General features: G+C 38.5%; 1 protein-coding gene across 1 annotated transcript in view; it reads right to left on the reverse strand.

Annotated features, from left to right (window-relative positions):
* LOC122810350 (carboxylesterase 5A-like) overlaps positions 1–20,524 on the reverse strand; it is a 292,554-nt gene that overhangs the window by 85,058 nt on the left and 186,972 nt on the right. The window lies entirely within an intron of this gene.

Raw genomic sequence — 20,524 nt, forward strand, 5'->3', positions numbered from 1 at the left:
TGTTCAGAAGGAGTAGGGATGACTTCTTTTTTGGTGCAATGGCCCTATGTTGATAGAGTTTGAGCTACTTGTTATGTTGGATGGTGGCATGGGACCGGGGTTGGGTGTATGTCCCCAAATTGATTTAACTGATTAAGAATGTGTAAACAGAGTTTCATAAGTTTAAGTAGTTTGTCATGTTTTTGAGAGTAGAGGAAAAAGTATATTGGAGGATGGGATCTTTTTAGATGATAGTCAGTGTCGGTGGTAGAGAAAAGCTATTAGTTATAGTATAGTTTGATGGTTTGTTTAGGTATGTAAGTAGAATGGTATGGTATGATGTGAAGGAATATGAGTAGTAAGCTTCAAGTAGTGACAGTGTGAAGGAGGGTCATTTGAAAGTACTTCATGGAGGGGAAGGCAGTTAGAATGAGACTATTATGTATGTGCAAAGATTAGTATGTGAGTATGGTGGTAAACTGGAAGTGTAGAGGTTTGTGCGTGAGTAAGAGTTTCTTTGCAGCAGGGAGTATAATTACTATGCTTAACTACTACCAATATAGAGTATGGGTGGTTTGAAGAGTGATCTTCTAATTGGATTCATTAGGTGAGGTCTAGGAGGTGATTGGAAGTTGTGAGTGGTGTTGCTAGGTATAAATGTAATTGAAATAAGGGTGGGTGGAAATTGGGATAGGGTATGGAGAACATAGTGAGCCTGAGCTAAGCAAGGGGTAATGGAGTGGGAGAGCCCAGTCCTCTTGCACAGCCCTGTAATAAGAAAAACAAGCAGTAAGGAAAGTTATGTTTGAAAAATAGAGGTAAAATATTGGTGGAGAAGTAAAGAGGGGTGTTTTTATAGGAAATAGCAGGAGATAGAGAAAGAAGGACAAGTAGGTAATAGGAGCAGAGAAATAAATATCTAAATAACTAAGATGTCCTATATAAAAAACAGAGTACTAAAGCAAGAGGAAGGAGGATAGTATTGGCAGGTGTGAAAAACTGAGGGGCTGCCAGCCCAGCCAGATAGAATTTTGTAAATAATTCTTTGTCATTGTAAATATTAATATGATCACAGGTTGGTTTCACAAATGTAAGAAAATTGTGTTATATGCTAAGCTTCAAAAATGTAACCACAGTGCACCCTGTTGGAAGAAAGCTGATAAGTAAAGCATTTAATGACTGTATGTGATCTCAAGCTTGTAGACAGGATGTCTGGGTCAGGGAATTCTTTCTATGTCCTAAGACAGAGATAATTATTATGTTTCACATGTAAAATGTCTTTTTATTTCTGTGGCTTCCTGGCAGGTGCAGATTATAAAGAAATTTTAAATTTTAAGTTCTGTGAGCCTGGGAAATGTAAACAGGAGTGTCAAGAATGACGTAATCTGAAATGACTCAGCAGTAATATGTATTATCAAATTAAGACTTTCTCATAAAGAAATGATGGCATTTTTGTATTTTGTTCTGAATATGACAACAACTTAACAGCAATGTGTCTTGCTCTGTAAGTAGGATCTTAGATCTTAGTATTTCTCTTAGACATAGAAATAGCAAGATTAGTCAAGCTGTTTTCTATATTTATATCAGACTGTCCTACACTGTTGTTTTAAAGTATTTACTGTGATTTCTGAACTCTCTAGTGTCACTGTGTTGAATCAATACGTATTTTCTTGTTTTTATTATTTATTATTAAATACTTTTAAACCTTCCCACTGTGGCTGTTTTGTGTAGAGATAATTTAAGCTGTTAGTGTACTTGCATGCATTTGGTGATACTGTATAACCCACTCCTAAATAAATAGCCTTCGAGTCTCAGTCACACTTACCAATTGGATAACAGTAACATTGCACAGTAGAATTGCACTGCCTTTGCTAAGGGTCTTTATAGTAGCTGATAAGAGTAGTTGGTGACAGGTCATACTACTACATAGTTTGGGCAGAAGGGGACATAGCTGCCCAGCCTTCCCCAGGAGTGTCTGTGTGTTTGTATATAACTCAAATCTCAAAGTGTGTGTGTGTGTGTGTGTGTGTGTGTGTGTGTGTGTGTGTGTGTGTGTGTGTGTGTGTGTGTGTGTGTGTGTGTGTGTGTGTGTGTGTGTGTGTGTGTGTGTGTGTGTGAGCTACTTGGGTAGGGACACGAAACACTGGTTGGACAGAGAGGGTGCTGGAGGTTTTGGCTTGACCATTCAGCTGAGACCTGAACTCTATAGCTGTGCCAGTGGGCAGTCTTATTGGGTATCTGGAGAGAAAGGGAGAAACCAGTCCCAGACTGACTATGATCTCTGTATGCTCTTAAGGGAAATTGTACTTTACTGTGTGTGTTCTTGTTATCCTCCCAATGTGGACACTCCTCACTGGTGCTAGTGGTGAGGATTGAGGCTCCTTGATTATTGGGCCAGTGCACTGGCATCACAGCAGGTTCTTATCCTAATTATCCTGTTTTTGAAGGCTACCAGTAAATAGGGAATTTTAGGCTGAAGAACAGGGGAAAGAAGGGTGGTATGGACTGAAGGGTGCTTGGGAGACAGGATGGGGTGATGTACACTGGAACCGGGTGTAAGAGACTGAGATACAGAGACAAAACTTGCAGAACCAGTACTAAGTCACATACATTCCCTATTAGAGGACAAGGTTCCAGGATAGTAGGTCCAGGCTTCCACCAATAGAACTACAAATTCTCTGGGACCAGACTTGGCTTGGGCTTCACTGTGTCAACTGAGGTGGAGGGAGAGTTCAGTTAATGTAGTGCTTCCTAACAAGAGTCGAGAGAATACATGTTAAGTACTGGTAATAGGGACAAGATGGGCAGTTGAAATAGAAATACAGAATGAATAGCTTAGTTAACTATATGGTATCTACAGGACTTAGTGCAAACAAATGTGTAAGTATGACCCAAAAACAAACCTAGTAGATGTTAATATCAGCTGCTAATAGCTTGTAACACAAAATAAGTGATTGACTTACCTAGTTCAACTTTAACAGTGCTAAACACATTACTTGAGGGTTGACAGTTAACTCAGATACTACACCAAAAAAAAAAAATCAGTCTTACCAGTTAAGCTTGTAATGCAATAAAATTATATTTTCTAGGCTTAGAATAATACAGTATAGCAGCAATTACATATAGGGATATACCTGTGCTGAGGCTATATCAAAATTAACTGAACTAATTTGCTAATCTAAATTTGAAGGAATATCTAGGAGTTAAGAGGTAGAATGCAGGATATTCTTAACTGGGAAATTGGGTATATCTTGTAGGTTAATTTTCACCATCTAGTGGCAATTTCTGATTTTAGGCATGCATCAGATCAGAAAGAAAATATAGCAATGGGAAGCGACTAGGAGAAGTAAAAGAGCTTCCCAATACAAGTTTACTAACTCTAAGTATGTTAGTGAATGCAAGCGCAAAGTGTTATCAATTGTTCATTTCAGTGGGATTGAGCCTGTAACACTGTGTGTGTTGCAGTCAGTAAGCATGGACAGAGTGAGTGGCAGCTAAGGTGAAAACGAACATTACATGGGTCTGAACAACATTTTTGTGACCGAAGTCAAATACAGCTTCTACACTATTTATAAAGTAGGAGCACAGTTAGCTAGTTGGTGTAGCTTATTTGCTCAGAACATTACTGCCCCTTAAAATTACAAGACAACTGTATTCAATGAGCTATAACATCCACCTATTTATACTGTCTGAGCATGCAGACTAAAGGTAATGTAATAGCTCGTCTTATTCAAACAGAGGCACTACATATTACAGCACTAATATGAATAGCAAGTGTAGCGACTAAACATTGACAATTAGCTATAAATATATGGTAAAGAACACTGGTGATAGTTCATAGAATGCTGCAGTAATACGGCTGTGGTTCCTGGCATATAAGGTCAGCTAATATATTAATAACAAATATACCAAATACCAACTTCAATTTACTTTTTGTGAAGCAATAAGTTAGCAACTTAATTCTCTGACCCAACAATACATTTTCAGAGAAAGATACATTTAGCAATTGATAGTAAAGCTGACAATCAGAGTAAAATTGAAGTCAATTACCAGTGGATTCTAGCTAAGTTAGGCAACATCAGCTGCATATCTAGAATACACTTGAAAAGTAGAAAACCTAGTAGATAACTGGAGCAAATACAGAGTTAATTAAATAAGCTTTCATAATAGTTAGTAGGTCTCAGTGTCTGGATCAATGCATGTACATCACCCTGGAAGAATTCAGGATGGCTGGTAGAGGAGTATAGTAGAAAAAGGGAATTTGCTAAACTGGAGATGTTTTTTAAATGGCGCAAGGCATCTTAGGAACAGCTGGGTGAGTGACAAGTGATAGCATGGAAAGAGAGGATGAATGAATAGAAAAAGCAGGAGAGATGGGCTGGAATATTGTTTTCTTTCTTGCATTTTGTTCTTAAAAGCAGGGGGTAGGGGAGGGAAACGTGAATGTCCCAGTCCCCTTGTGCATCTCTGTAATAAGAAAAACAAACAGTAAGATAAATTACATTTGAAAAACAGAGCTAGAATACTGGAGGAGAAATATAGAGGGGTGTTTTTATAGGCAATAGCAGGAGAGAGATAGAAGGACAAGTAGGTAACAGAAGCAGAGAAAGACATGACTAAATGACTAAGATGTCCTATGTAGAGAGCAGAGTAATAAAGCTAGAGGAAGGAGAATGGTATTATCAGGTTCTTATCCTGTTTATGAAGGTTACCAGTAAAAGGAAATAGGGGATTTTAGGCCAAAGAATGGGGAAAGTAGAACAGTATGGAGTGAAGGGTGCTTGGGAGACAGGAGGGGGTGATGTACGCTGGAACCAGGAGTAAGAGACCTAGGGACACAGACGAAACTTGCAGGACCAGTACTAAGTCACATACATTCCCTTTGAGAGGACAAGGCTCCAAAGTAGTAGGTTCAGGCTTCCACTGATAAAATTATAAATTCTCTGGGACCAGACTTGGCTTGGGCTTCACTGTGTCAACTGAGGTGGAGGGATCAGTTAATGTAGTACTTCATTCCCTGTTAGAAGACAAAGTTCCAAGTTAGTAGGTTCATGCTTCCACCAATAGAACTATAAATTCTCTGGGTCCAGACTTGGCTTGGGCTTCACTGTGTCAACCAAGATGGAGGGAGAGTTCAGTTAATGTAGTACTTCATAACAGTTAGCAGGTCTTAGTGTCCACATCAATGCACGTACATCACCCTGGGGCATTCAAGATGGCTAGTAGAGGAGTATAGTAGAAAAGTTTGTATTAGCCTATGAAACACACCGGCTGCTTAACCGACTCTGTGGTAGCACATATCAATGCATTGATACATTTCTTGGGCCCAGCTGGTACTGAGTTCAAATCCAGATGTATCTAATACTTTTAACTACTTTTAAATAAATATAATGACATGAATTATTTTTAGTACATGTGTTGCTGTGTGCTGGCATAGTACAGTGGGGTAAAGTTGCAGTGTGAGGAGGTAACCACAGCAGTTTACCACCACTCACCTTTGCTGCGCATTGGTGGGTGATGAGCACCTCCACGCAAACATAGAGCCCAAAAAGTGAAGGGATCTATTGCTTTTTCAGCAACTTATGTGTGTTTTGTGTGATTCTATTTTTAACCAGATTAAAGTGGTGAAAATGGGGTAGATAGGAAAGTGGTAAAATGGGGAACAAGCAGAAGGAAGAGCAAATGGAAAGCAGAACAGGAAAGTGCAGAAGGGAGGTAGGAAAGAACCATAACTATCTATTTCTTTAACAGTGTAAACTGAAACTATGTGCAGAATATTAACTGAATTTGGACTATCACCTCCATAGAGGGGGTTGACCACAGCACAATCATGTTGTATAGCCAACTGAATCAAGTAAGATACATGTGTGAAATGCAGCGCTATGTATGGGACGATTTTTTTGTGGCACAGATGCCCATTTAGTTTTTATTTGAGAGAGAGAGGACTGTTGGGGAAGGGATGTAGGTATGCCTGGGTCAGGTAAGTAGGGTAGGTGAGGAAACAGTTGCAGACAGACAAGACAAACAAAACAAGAGACAGGGACAAGATGGGCACAAAAATGTCTGGGGACACCATGATTGGGGTGAGGATGGGGACAACCCAGACCCATGGCCGTCAAGCTTGGAGACAGTGAGAATTAAGTCCTCACCTACTAGACTGTCATCACTGTCACCTTACTCCACTGGTGGTTAGAGAGCTTGATGCTATTATGGAACATGAGGGAGAGCAGCCTCTCCATCCAGCCGTAGATGTGCATCAACGGTGTGGTGCACAAGCCTATGCACCATCCCTGGCAACTCACTGTGTGTGATGAAATCACCACCTCCACCACTGCTCCCAGAGGGTACCACTGGGGCAGGACTACCTCAGGGTACAGGTAGTTCAGGGGCAGCAGAGGCAGTGCTGCCAGTTTGATTCTCAAACATGCTGGGCATCAGTTCTGGAGCCAGTGGAGTGGGGGCAGGCTTATCCACTGGGGCTGACCTACCTCACTGTGCTGTGGAGCATTTAGTGATGTGGTACACATGGATGACATGGACACATTTTGATGACACATAATCAAACTAAATAAAATATTTTTAAAAATAAAATATAAATAAAGAAAATAAAAGGAGAGATAAGGGTTGTGGTGAGAGAAAAAAGTATCCCTGGGAAGCCATGGTTGACAAACCTCACTGCTTTGCCAGAGATGGTTTGCACCTGGCACCCCTAGGCTTTTGGCTGTTGGCAAAGTCTCTTGCCTCCCCCATAGTGTCTTTTTTCAGCAAGGTCTCAAAAACAACACTACCATTGTGAAATTAACCAATCGGAACAAAATAGGGGTCATGCTGCTAAATATTAGGAGCTTAAACCAAAAACTGCACTCACTGGAAGCACTTCTATCACTAGAAGGTGCAGATGTCTGTGCAGTCACATAAACCTGGTTTAAAGCCTCAGAGAGTACCCTGGCCCTGCAAAGCTACAATGCCTTCCACATATTTAGGCCACAAAAGGAACACGTGCAAAACAAAGGAGACAGTATTTCAATCTATAATAGAGATAAATTCACCGCATGTCTAGTTAGACTGGACAATTTCATGGAGTTACTCTGGTCCAGGTTATGATGGGTAAAACTCCCATTCAAGTCCTAGCTAATTATAGATCCCCCTCCATGGGTCATGACACTCATGAAACTTGCATAACCAAAGTGAAGGAAATCCAAATTTTACTGAACACACTGATTATGGGGGATTTCAATTATTCCACCATCAACTGGGAAACCTACTCTAGCCCAAACTTGCTAGCACAAACATTTGTTGAATTTGTGAATTCAAATGCCCTAGAGAAAATTGTCCATACCCTGATAAGAGGAACAAACATTCTAAATTTGGTGCTCACCAACTTGCCAAACAAGTGCACTGCTGCAACTGTTGGACCTTCATTAGTTAAAACTGACCACAAATCAGTCGCCTTCAAACTGACACTAACACCAGAACTCACAAAGGGTGAAGTCAGACTAAAAAATTTCACCAAGGTGATTTATACCCTCCTATATGAAGGTATAAATGCATTCCAAGCCCCACCCCAACCTGAAAGTGGTAACTATACCGAAGCTTACACTAAAGCCCTATACAGTCACTTGCATAAGTGTATAAACTTGGATGTACAGGATAGAATCAAAGCCAGAGCCCCAAATAAAATCAAGCTGCCATGGTGAACTTCCAGCACCAATAAACTCTACAATGAATGCAAAAAGTTGCTGTCCAAGAAAACAAAGACAAGGTCTCAACAATGGAAAAGCACCCTCCTCAGCCTTAACAGGTAAATAAGACAACTTGTCAAATCGTCCAAGAACTCCACTGAGAGAAATCTAGCAAGCATGGCCAAAGATAACCATAAGGCCCTTTTACAGCTACATATGTATTCTAAAGGGTAGGACCCAAGGCTGTCTTCTAAACAGGTTAAAACATGAACTAGTATCACCACTAAGTAGCCTTTTCAATCAGAGCCACAGGGTTTGTTGCTGCGGAATGGAAAATAACTACAGTTATTCCACTACACAAAGGTGGCCTTGCAACAGACCCGGTGAATTACAAAACCATAAGTCTGACCAGCCTCATCTGTAAGGCCATGGAATGTATCATTATGGACCTCATAAATAAAGGCATAGGTGACCACCAAATCTTGGACCCTACCCAATTTGGCTTTGTGAAGGGCAGATCTTGACTGTTAAATCTGGTGGATTTCTTTGAAAGTGTGACCAAGGCCACTGGTAAGGGAAAATCTGTGCACATCGCATACATTGACTTGGCAAAGGCTTTCAACACAATCCTACATTCAGGCATTAGCAATAAACTTAGCAAATTGGATGGAAATCCCTTCATTGTAAGGTGGGTTGCCAGCTGGCTCACAAACTGGACACACATCATCAAAGTGGGTGACTCCACGTCAACCTGCAGACCTGTTAACAGTGGGGTGCCACAGGGGTCAGTGATGGGCCACCTACTGTTTGATGTATACTTCTCAGAAGTTCAAGTCAAAACTAAAGGCTTGTGGCTGACCAAATTTGCAGATGACTGCAAACTAGGTGGAATCACCGATACCCCACACTGATTCCCCAAATAATGTCAGTATACTCCAGGAGGGTCTCACACAGACCAACGACTGGTGTATTAGTCATGCTCTCAAACTGAATGCAAAGAAATGCATCATCATTCCCTTCAGCACAAACAATGTCCTTTCACACTATCAAATCAATAACAATACCCTAAGTACTCATGAAGTGGTAAGGGACCTGGCATCACAGGTTGACTGTGACCTTAACTTCAACCACCACTTGTCTATCATTGTAAGGAAAGCTTTCCAGGTAGCTCACTTGATTAGTAAAGGCATCACCTCAACAGCAAAAGAAGTTATGACCCCTATATACTTAGCATTTATCTGGCCCATAATTAAGTACAACTCCCCATTCAGTATGTACAGTACTAAGCATCTACAGCAATTAGATAGACCTCAGAGGTTTTTAACAAAGAAGATCAAGGGCATCCAGCATGTGCCCTACACAGACCGACTAAAGTCCCTGTCACTACACTGCATATCGTATAGACTTCTTAGGGGAGACTTGTGCCTGGCCTACAGAGCAACCAAAGACCCATACCTAATGAACTTACTGCATATCTATAAATCAAATGGGTCTAGGGCTACCCATTCTAGGGACTTAAATATGGCCTACAACTTAAACAGGACATGCTGGAGGCACAAATTTACAGTGGATATAAAAACTGTATACACCCTTGTTTAAATGTTACGTTTTTCTGATATAAAAAAATGAAACCACAACCTGTACAATTCAATTGAAAAACAAACAAATCTGTTAGGGGAAAAATATAAAAAATAAAAAATGTACAATAGGTTGGTTGCATACGTATGTACACCCTTAAACTAATGCTTTGTTGAAGCGCCTTTTGATTTAATTACAGCATTCAGTCTTCTTGGGTAGGCACATCTTGACTTGGCAATATTTGCCTACTCTTCCTTGCAAAAGCGCTCCAATCAGATTGTAAGGGCATCTCTTGTGCACAGCCCTCTTAATGTCACCCCACACATTTTCTATTGCATTTAGGTCTGGGATCTGGATAGGCCATTCCAAAACTTTAATTTTCTTCTGGTGAAGCCATTCTTTTGTTGATTTGGATATATGCTTGGGGTCATTGTCATGTTGAAAGCTGAAATTCCTCTTCATCTTCAGCTTTCTAGCAGATCCATATGCTATGCTAGCAAACTTCCAATGGGTATAGACCCTAATTCGGATGCTTACCAGGACTTAATAGAACTTTTTCAACGAACAGGTATGCAACTCATTGACATTATTTTGCGCAATAATGAGATCCAAATTAAGCAGTCACGTGAAGAGATAACTAAGCTTGACGTTAGTATCACTAAGGATCTTTTGTTTTTTCAACACCAGAATCACTATGACAGGGTGATTCAGAATATAGATGCATTTGTCAGTAAAAACATAGTTCGGAAAAATAAAAAGCTTGGTAGAGATAGTGCCAAATACAAAAATAAGACTGCTTTTCCACCGGGGCGGTTTGCATCTCACCCTATGAAGAGAACTAGTCATAGGGTGGGCTCCAACAATTTACAACAAAACATGACTGACAATGGTCAAGAGGAGGAGGTTTTTTTAGACCCACCAGTACCATTGCGTCGGTCCGAAAGGATTCAGAGCAGGGAAAGGCAGAACGGGAGGTCAATATATTCGAGCCCCAGAAGGAGAGGCAGAAATCAACAGGAAGTGTTTTGAATATGGACTTTGGTGTGAATTTTATTTTATGTGATGATATTGAAACACTGTACTCTAATGGTAATAGTAATTTTCCTTTGTATCTTAGCTGCGATGCTGATATCACTATCAACAGTGATGAAAACGAAAATGTTATTGTGCATTTTTTAACCAACTCTGCAACAACTAATGAGGGTGGGACATTTTTGGACAAGGAGGGGGAAAGTGAAAACAACTTGTTGAATGTATTGGAGGATGCTGTTGTATATCAAAATTTACCTGAAAAGGTGATGGGGGAAGAAATTAACATGGGCCTGGTACCATCCATGAACAGGGTGGATACTTTAGATAAAAATGGAATTAACTCCAATGGAATACACGAGCTGTTCACATATGGTTGTAACATAGGTGAAAATAGCAATCTATGTAGCAGTGGAAATATTAGTGTATTAGACACAGAGTTTAGCAACCTGGTTGAATCAGCATCTTGTATGAAACATGAAATTGTAAAGGCAAAAGGATTTATTATTTACAATTATACTGACTTGGTGATCAATGAAGTTTATTTTGATTTATTTAGTAGGGGAAATAAATTTGTACCCAATGTCCATCTTGATGTTACACAGTTGCTTGTCAATTTGAAACTTTATATGAGAAAATTGAATTTACAAATTTATTTTAACACAAGGCAGTTAAGGGATTCTTCCCAAGACAGTAGACAGGAAAGTAGAATATTGAAAAGAAAAAGTACATTTATGCCACCCCCCAACAATGAGCTTTATGCATTTGAGCAGCTGGTGGAATACGAATTTAGGAAAATTTGTTCTCACAAAAGTAGACTGGATGACAATTTGACTAATGCTGAGAGAAGTTTGCTCAATGAACTGGTTACATCTAAACAATACAGGTTTATGAAACCTGATAAAGGTGGGGGGATGGTTATAATGAGCAATGTAGACTACAGTTGTCAGATGATGAGAATTTTAAGTGAAGAAGATGCATATAGGAGAGTTACCATTAATGAGATTAATAGAGCGTATTACAAAATTGATTTATTCCTACATGATGCACTATATCAGGGGACTATCAATGAGATAGAATATGACTATCTTTTGGTCAAAAACCCTAAGTTAGCAAGGATTTATGGGATACCTAAGGTACACAAAGGAACGGAAAATTTACAATTTCGACCTATAGTCTCAGCCCGAGGGTCCAAAACTGAACCATTGGCAGCTTATGTGGATAAACAGTGTAAGACAGCATTAATGGATGCAAGTCACATTCTCAAAGATTCGTGGCATTGCCTTGAAAGGTTAAAGGAGATAGAATTTATGGATATGAATAGTCTTAGTTTTTTGACTATAGATGTCATCAACTTATTTTCTGTGATTCCACACCAACAAGGACTTGATTTATTTTATGACAGTTTGAGGACTAGTACAAGTTTTGATGGAGGAAAATTAGAACTATGCCACGACCTGATGGAGATAATATTAAAGAATAATTATATTCTATTTGAAGGGGAAACATATCAACAATCCACAGGAGTGGCCATGGGGGCACGATGTGCCCCTGTATTTGCCAATTTAGTGTTATTGGCATGGGAAAAAGAACATATTCTTGGGTCCAGATATTATGGCAACATCATTTCGTACAATAGGTTTTTGGATGACCTGCTTTTTGTTTGGAAAGGGGATGAGCAAAGTGCCATTGACTTTGTTTCATACCTGAACGAGACATCGGAATTTCTAAAATTCACTTATAAGTGGGATCCAGATGTTGCTAATTATTTGGACATTAGAATAACGAAGAATAGTACTGAGTTCATTAGTACTATTTACAGAAAATCGACCTATGCCAATTCCATGTTACGTTTCTCAAGCTGTCATCCATTGTACCAAAGGAGGGGGTTGGTCAAGGGCCAAATGGTCCGTCTATCTAGACTCATCAGTGAAGAAGACACCTTTAGGGCTGAGATTTACATACTTATAGGTATGTTTCTTGAAAGGGGTTATCCCATCGAATTGTTGATGAAGATCAAAAAGGAGATATATAGGGGGAGAAGGAACAAATATGTACCGATTCTGAGAAATGGAGGGGGAATGACAAAAGTATTGAATACGGAGAATGAAAAGAACGGTATCAGTCAGGGGGAAGACACTCCAAGATTCATACTTAAGTATAGTGAGAAGGCATGTGAATTGAGTTCCAATTTTAGAAGTCTTTGGGATTACTTTTTGAACCAGGACATGAAAGCAATTTTGGGTATACGCCCTGTTATAACATATGCTAGGGGTAACAATTTGAAAGATATATTAGAAAAGAACAGCAGTAGATATGGAAGATCTAAGATGACCAAATGTGGTAGGTGTAAATCATGTAGGTATATTGCTGAAGGAACCTACCTGAGTGTAGCGGGTTATAAACGCACTATTGCATGCCCTGGGGTTTGTTACTGTACCACTAGAAATTGTGTATATATAGCATCATGCATGTCCTGCGAGGCATTTTATGTGGGCATGACGACAAGAAGCTTAAAAGAAAGAATAAGTGAACACTGTAGTTCTATGAGAAGGAAAGATGAACATAATGCCTTATATCTACATTCTAACAAATGTCATGGATTCAAAAAGTTTCTATTTTTTATAGTAGACAGGGTGAAATCAAATGCTGATTGTGACATCAAAAATTATGTAGCTCTACATGAAACTGAGTGGCAAATAAGGTTGAATGCCACGAAGTTTCCAGGGCTCAATGAGTGCATTTCATTGAAGCCTGTGTTAAAGTATAAAGCACAATTCATTTGAGAAGAGGACATAAGTTATATTAATTTATAGTAATTGATGGTACATAGTTATAAATAGGTTAAATATATATATGCATTAAAAATAAAAACAAAAATAAAAGCATATAAATGTATACCATCTGTTATAAATACTGTATATAGAACAACATTTAACAGTATAGGATTAATTTTGAATTTTGAATTTAGAAATTAGGATTTTGTAAAAAAACAGGTTGTTCATTAACATCTTGGTTAAAATATGTTATGCAGGTTGGTTTTGCACAACAATATGGTAGTAGAGTACATATATATTTTTTAATCATGTATATTTTTATATGTCATCTTATATATTTCTTTGCTATTTGTAAAATTTTTTTACTACAAGAAATCAATTGGTTTAACATTTATTAGAAGATTGTTTAATCAATTAATTGAGTAATTGGAATATAATGGTATTTAAGTAAGGTAACTGGGTGTGTTTACTATTGACTCTGATGAAGCCAGTGTAACTGGAGAAAGCGCTCAGTCATTTTTGTCTGTGGATTAAAATCTTCCTTTTTACTTCTGGTCTGTGCCTTATTGTCGGATTTGCCAGTCCCGTGGTTTGACTTTTACTACATTTTGTTTTTGTGAGTTCCTGGGTTGGAGCCGTTTGTGTTCGTTTGAGCTTTCTAGCAGATGCCTGAAGGTTTTTTGCCAAAAGTGACTGGTTTTTGGAAATGTTCATAATTTCCTCCACCTTGGCTAAAGCCCCAGTTTCAGCTGAAGAAAAGCAAACCCAAAGCATGATACTGCCACCACCATGCTTACCATGGGGATGGTGCTCTTTTGGTGATGTGAAGTGTTGTTTTTGTGCCAAGCATACCTTTTGGAATTGTGGCCAAAATGTTCAACCTTGCTCTCTATCAGACTACAACACATTTTTCCCACATGCGTTTGGGAGACTTTATATTGCAAATTTTAGCTGGGCCTGGATGTTTTTTTGTGTAAGAAAAGGGTTCCATCTTGCAACCCTACCCCATAGTCTAGACACATGGAGAATACAGTAGATTGTTGTCACATGTAGTACACAACCAGTACTTGCCAGAAATTCCTGCAGCTCTTTCAGTGTTGCTGTAGGTCTCTTGGCAGCCTCCCTGACCAGTTTTTGTCTTGTCTTTTCATCAATTTTGGAGGGACATCCAGTTCTTTGCAACATCACTGTTGTCCCATATTTTCTCTGCTTTTTGATGACTGTCTTCACTGTGGTATATCCAATGCTGTGGAAATGTTTTTGTACCCTTCTCCTGACTAATACCTTTCAACAATGAGATCTCTTTGATGCTTTCTAAGCTCTCTGTGAACTATGGCTTTTGCTGTAGCAGGCAACTGAGTAAATGTCAGGAAAATCCTACTAGAACTTTATTTGGGGTTAATCAGAGTCTCTTTAATTGATGGCAGGTGTGTACCCAAGAAGACTGAATGTTGCAATTAAATCAAAAGGTGCTTCAACAAAGTATTAGTTTAAGGGTGTGCACACTTATGCAACCAGCTTATTTTACATTTTTTTTATTTTTCCCCTAACAGATTTGTTCATTTCTCAGTTGAATTGTACTGGTTATAAGGCACATTAAAGGTGGGAAAATTTTTGAAATGCTTTATTGTGGTCTCATTTTTTATATCACAAAAACCTGGCATTTTAACAGGGGTGTGTACACTTTTTATATCCTCTGTATCTCCCAGTGACTACCACAACTTTGGAACAGGCTACCAATTCATGTGAAATAGAGCAAGAACACCTCTATGACACTGTTCAAGAGGGACCTGGATGAGTGGATGGGGCACTGTAAATTCTTACTGGGAATAGCATCCACAACCCTCCTGGACATGGGCAGTCATCACTAAATCTAGCCTTGGGTATTGACTAGTATGTCTACGGTATTGCATTGGGCTGAAACGACTAGGCTAGGCTTAAAATTACCTCTAGGTCGATAGCCTAGTAATCTCCTATGATCCTATGAAATAGTTACTACCATCATATGTAGCATAAAATGCATTAATACAATTATACAATTCTGTCAGCTTAAGTTTTACATTTAAGTCTACTTCCTAACAGATACACAATATACTACAGATTTCTGAAAGTAATCCTTGAAATGTGCATTTATTGCACAAATACATGTTCTAATTATACAGATTACAGTTTACAGCTGGGCATTTCTGCTGCTGGTTTAGAGGTTTTAATTTAATGTAAATATTATGAAAGAAATAACAATATTGTATAGTTGTGAATTGTGGTATTTGAATCCACAATCTCTGACTAAAGTCTAATATTGGACTCTAACAATTGGTTTGTGTTACAGACTAGTGCATGCTTACTTGCTTTTACAGTTGGGATATGCATGCTCAATTTGACACAAAAAAAAAAAATGAAAAGACCAATGGTTAGACTACAGCTGAAGATAAAAAAGGAATAATCCACACCAAGAAATAAATCACTTGCAGCTTCACAGTAGTGCCCTTTATAAAACCAAAAGTTGTAACTGAGATATAGTAGTCAAGGTAGGAAACAGTTCACTTACAGTCACCAATTCCCCTTTATTAAACAAGAGTAAGCGCTTTCGTGATCTAAGTCAGCTGATCGCTTCTTCAGACTCATAAAAACAGTTAAAACATCGGTATTTAAAATATGGTTCAACCAATGAAAACACATATAGAACTATGACATAGACTAATTAAAATTGCATACATCAGTATATCAATTTGCCTTATATTCTACATAAGATAAAATAAAGTATGCATATAACAGACACATTTTATGTAATAATCCATATTACTTAATGTTTTAGTGGTCTGAATTTTAAAAAAGGTTTCAAGGAAACAGTATTGTTCAATCCAGGAGACCTATCTGCCTGAAGTAATAAAATCCATCTTTGTTCTGCTTCCTCTACCTTATTCCTTATATCACCTCTCCTCTTACTTTTATTTATTATTTCTAAAACCATGAAATTAAAAATATGCTTCCTGTCTTCTTCTTCCACATGTTTTGCTAAAGCACTTGTGTCTTTTTTATTTCTTATATCTCTAAGGTGTTCAAGGATACGTTCCTTTAGACACCTATTGGTTTTGCCTATATAAAAGGCATGACAGACAGTGCAGAAGCTGAAATAAACCAAATTTTGTGTTCTGCAGTCAGCATAAAAATCTATATCAATTATAAATCCTAGCATAGGATGTTTATATGTAGATTTATTATATAAATAGTCACATGCTGTACAATTTCTGCAAGGAAACGTCCCCTGCCTATCAGATTGTATCATTCTTTCATTGTTTCTAAATTTATAACAGAGTTACCTTTTTAAGGACCTCTTATTTATTATTTATTTATTTATTTAACATTTGTTGACCGGGAATGTCCGACTACGTTCCACAGAGCCTGTTTTCAGTGGAGGCCCGGGGAGAAATGCTCCAGATGCATGTCTTTGGAATTTCTAAAAGAAAAGCTGGGTCTATCTTCTAACAATTCTCTCAAGTCAGGATCCAACAATAAAAAGATTCCAATTCTTCTCAAAAATATTACAGAACCTTCTGATGTCACTTGAATAACTTATAGGGAATCTAACTTTAAAATCATGACCTTCCTTGCTTTTAACATCTTGTTTACATCTCCCATCCCTATTTTCAATTATATATTTAGAGCTTTCATTTATGCCTTTCTTACTATAACCTCTGCTTAAGAAGTCTTTCTCTAATATAGTCATTGTCTTCACAAAGCTTTCATCTGTATTATGTAAGCGGCTTATTCTCATATATTGTCCTTTCACTACATTTTTATGTACAAATGTTGGATGCATACTACTCTTATGTAAGATACTATTTCTCCATGTAGATTTTCTATACATCCCTGTTGTTAGTTAGAGTTTACAGATAGGGCTTTTAGGCAGTCCCTATAGGACAACATGTTTATACCCCTGGATTCTCCTGGAAAGGAACCTTTGTGGGCATTCTGGCTGTTGCTTTTGTATGGCCATGTACATGTTGAAGGGGACATTATACTCAATGATTGGTCAGATAAGGGCCAGATAAAGTGGCACTATGACTGACTTGGGCCTGGATGCCATGTTCTTACTTATAAGATGGGCAACATAGAATGATATTTTTTATTTCCTTGGCCACATGTTGGTCAAAGGCCAGATTACTGTCTACATATGTTTCCAGATCCCTGACTACTGTGTCAACTCTTAGGGGTGTCTTGTTGATGGAGTAATTAACCTGGGTGGCAATTTTTCAAAAAGGCACTATAATGCATTTCTTGCCACTGAAGTTTAATTCACGACTTTGGCACCAGTCATTTGTCTGAATTAGATCCTCTTTTTAAGATATTTGAATCATGGGAGGAATCTACATTCTCGCCTAATTTGCAGACATCTGCAAATTCGGAGAGCCAAAGGCCCTTTTCATTAGCTTTTTCCTTCAAGACATAGATGCCATTTAGGAACAGTCCCAGCATACAGCCCTGAGGTACCCTGTTGGTGACCAGTCTCTTAATGAATGTGGTATCACCAGTCCTGACTTCATGGGTCCTGTCTGAGCACCAGCTAGCAGTCCGGTGAGCTTGGTGAGTCTGTCAACTATAACCAAATGGGATATTGTATTGAATGCCTTAGCCATAGAATCAACAAGACAATGGGTCCAAAATGAGAGATGGAATTAAAGCAAAAAAAGTTTCCAAATGGAGAGATGGAATCAACTAGAAACTAACTCCAAAAAAGCAGAGTATTATTGTTGGAAATGAATTCATCCTCAAGTCTTGGAGAATATCTTCACATGGTGGACTCTGTTTTTACAAAATCTCATCAAAGTGACACTGATATAGTCACTGCATTTTATACATCACAGAGAAAGGAAGGTCAAAAAATAAAAGAAAGAAGACTGGGTGCCCGGGTCTTAGGATGAAAACGTGCTCATTACATGCACTGATGCCAGTAATGGGGAAAAAGGCAGCATAGAATCTTCAGGACATAGACATATTCCTACCACAGAGCTAGGCCAGACTCTGTCTTTGGTAGAAGGAAGACCTAGTTACAAAAATCTCAAAAACTGATAGGCCGATTAAGAAGCATAGAGATTATAAAGTAGATTGGTGAAGATAAGGAACAGATTATGTATTGTTACTATTATACAAGAAATCCAGGATTTCTAGTTAGAGGATATATAGCAAGCATAAGAGAGAAATTAGAGCTAAGAAAACTACTTGCACAAGAAAAATTGCTGAATGTTACAGATAATTTAAAATCCTTAAAGCAGATCAGGGAAAAACATTATCTAGAAGAAACAACACTGGTCCGTCTGGCAGAGGAAGTGAAAGAAGAGAAAGAACAAAAACTGAAGTTCTTGAAGGGTATAAAAAAGAACATGGGCTTGGGGAAAGAAAAAGAGAATTTATATGGTGTGATATTTATACAGAAGAGTAAGCCATACTAATCAATACAAAGAATGCAACCTCAAAGATATCTGAAGAGAAATACAGGCAAAGATACACATATGTGGTAAATTTCACAATACAAAAAATAACATCACAAAGGGAATGTAAACAGCAAGCTTAGCTTGGTAAAGATTTAGTAAGAAAACTGCAACACAGGCAATATTGCAACCCGATAAGTCACCAAATGGAGTAAGGAACATTCTGAAGAAGATACTCACAGCCCAATGTTCAAGATCAGACTCTTGTTTCCACTGATTCTTCATCACATGCTGTCCCAAGGAGTGATATAACTAGTTCCTCCTTCCCAAGTGTCAAAGGGTTTTTAGTCAAGAATTGTCCTAGTGCTAAAGAGAGAAAATGTTTGAAGGCCATTTCTGGATCTTGCTTCCTGAACCTGTTTGTGATAGTGCCTAAATTCAAAATGATTTCAAAAGCTGTTACCTTTTCTTCATCTTTAAAGTTTCCTGGCAACACTAAATGTAGAAGATGCTTTTATTACATCCATATTCATCCAGACCTCAAACATTTTTTTAAGGTTTTGTGTGTCTGGATCACATTATCAGTTCTCTGCTTTACCCTTTGGACTATCCACTGCAGAAAGAGCATTTGCATGTTGTCTAGCTTCAGTTATACCTCACTGCAGGCATATTTTTACATAGTTAGAGAACTAGCTTATCTTTGTGAAGTCTTTTTCAGAGTGTCAGGAATCTTACTCTGGCATTAGAAATCATTTACACAAGCTGGGATTCCAAGAGAACAATCAAAAGTCTTTCTTGACTCCTTCACACAGGATTGTGTTCCTGGGATGTCAACTAGAAACCTCAGTTCAAAGGAGCTTATCTTTATCTAACTCTGTTTCTAAGGTTTTCCACTCAGATTTTGGCCACAGCAAAATAATCCCTCAGGAATTTGAATCTCATGGCATCTCTGATTCTTATGATAACCCTGGAAAGACTCCACATGACAAAGATACAATGGTACCTGAAATCTCTGTTCCCAGCATCAACACCCTTTATATTTTCAAATCGCAGTGCTGGGGTTTGTCAGAAGAGAAATATGTTGTTGGAAACAAAATGTATCCTTAAATCCAGGTCACTCTTCACCCTCCCTGCTCCAAAGCAGTCAGTCACCACAGATGCTTTGGACATTGCTTCTGGAGCAGTTTCAGGAGTCATAAAAGTGTAGGGGGTGTGGGACACCAAGGACAGGTGCAAGTACATAAATATCAAGGAGATGCTTGCCCTGATCAAGGAATTCAACCCTCTGAACCATCTTTAGCCCCAGGATCTCTTCGGGTGAGTACAGATTTACCTCAATCATGTAGTACATCAACAAGCAAGGTGAACCAGGTTGTTCCCCTTTTGCAGACTACCCATGTTAATTTTGGATACAGCTTTGCAGCCGAATCTCACACTATAGGCATCCTACATTCCATCAGAGCAAAAATGTGTGGCAGACAAGCTTAGCAAGACCAAGGCAGACCCTCATGAGTGGAAACTAGATCAGGGGTCTTCCAAGATTTGATCCATCTGTGGAGAGTTCCTAAAGTAGACCTCTTTGCCTCCTGTCTGAATAATCAACTGGCAAGATTCTTTTTCAGAACTCTATGCAAGAAGGCCTGGAAGATATGTGCCTTATATTTTCCTTGGATAAAAATGTTCTTGTATGCTTTTCCACCCATTCCACTAATATCCAGGGTACTTCAGAGGATTCAGAAGGAATACCTCAAGAAGTTTATATTGACTCCTTTCTGGCCCAGGCAACTGTGGCTCTGCCTTCTTTTGGAAATGGCCAGTGGCAATTATTACAAGCTTCCTCATAGACTGGAACTACTCACATAAGAACAGGGGTATTTAAAACACTCAAACATTAATCAACTTCAGCTGACTGCCTGGAGGATAGGGCAGCATTTATTAATGGAGACAAGAACACCTGCTAGTAGAAAATCATATATTAGCAAATGAAAACTTTTTCTAGTTGGTACCAGCAACATAAATGGCACATATTAAATGCTGGTTGTTCTCTGGC

Source organism: Protopterus annectens, chromosome 8.part1 (assembly GCF_019279795.1).
Source record: "Protopterus annectens isolate FY-2018-M chromosome 8.part1, PAN1.0, whole genome shotgun sequence".
Taxonomy (NCBI): Eukaryota; Metazoa; Chordata; order Ceratodontiformes; family Protopteridae; genus Protopterus; species Protopterus annectens.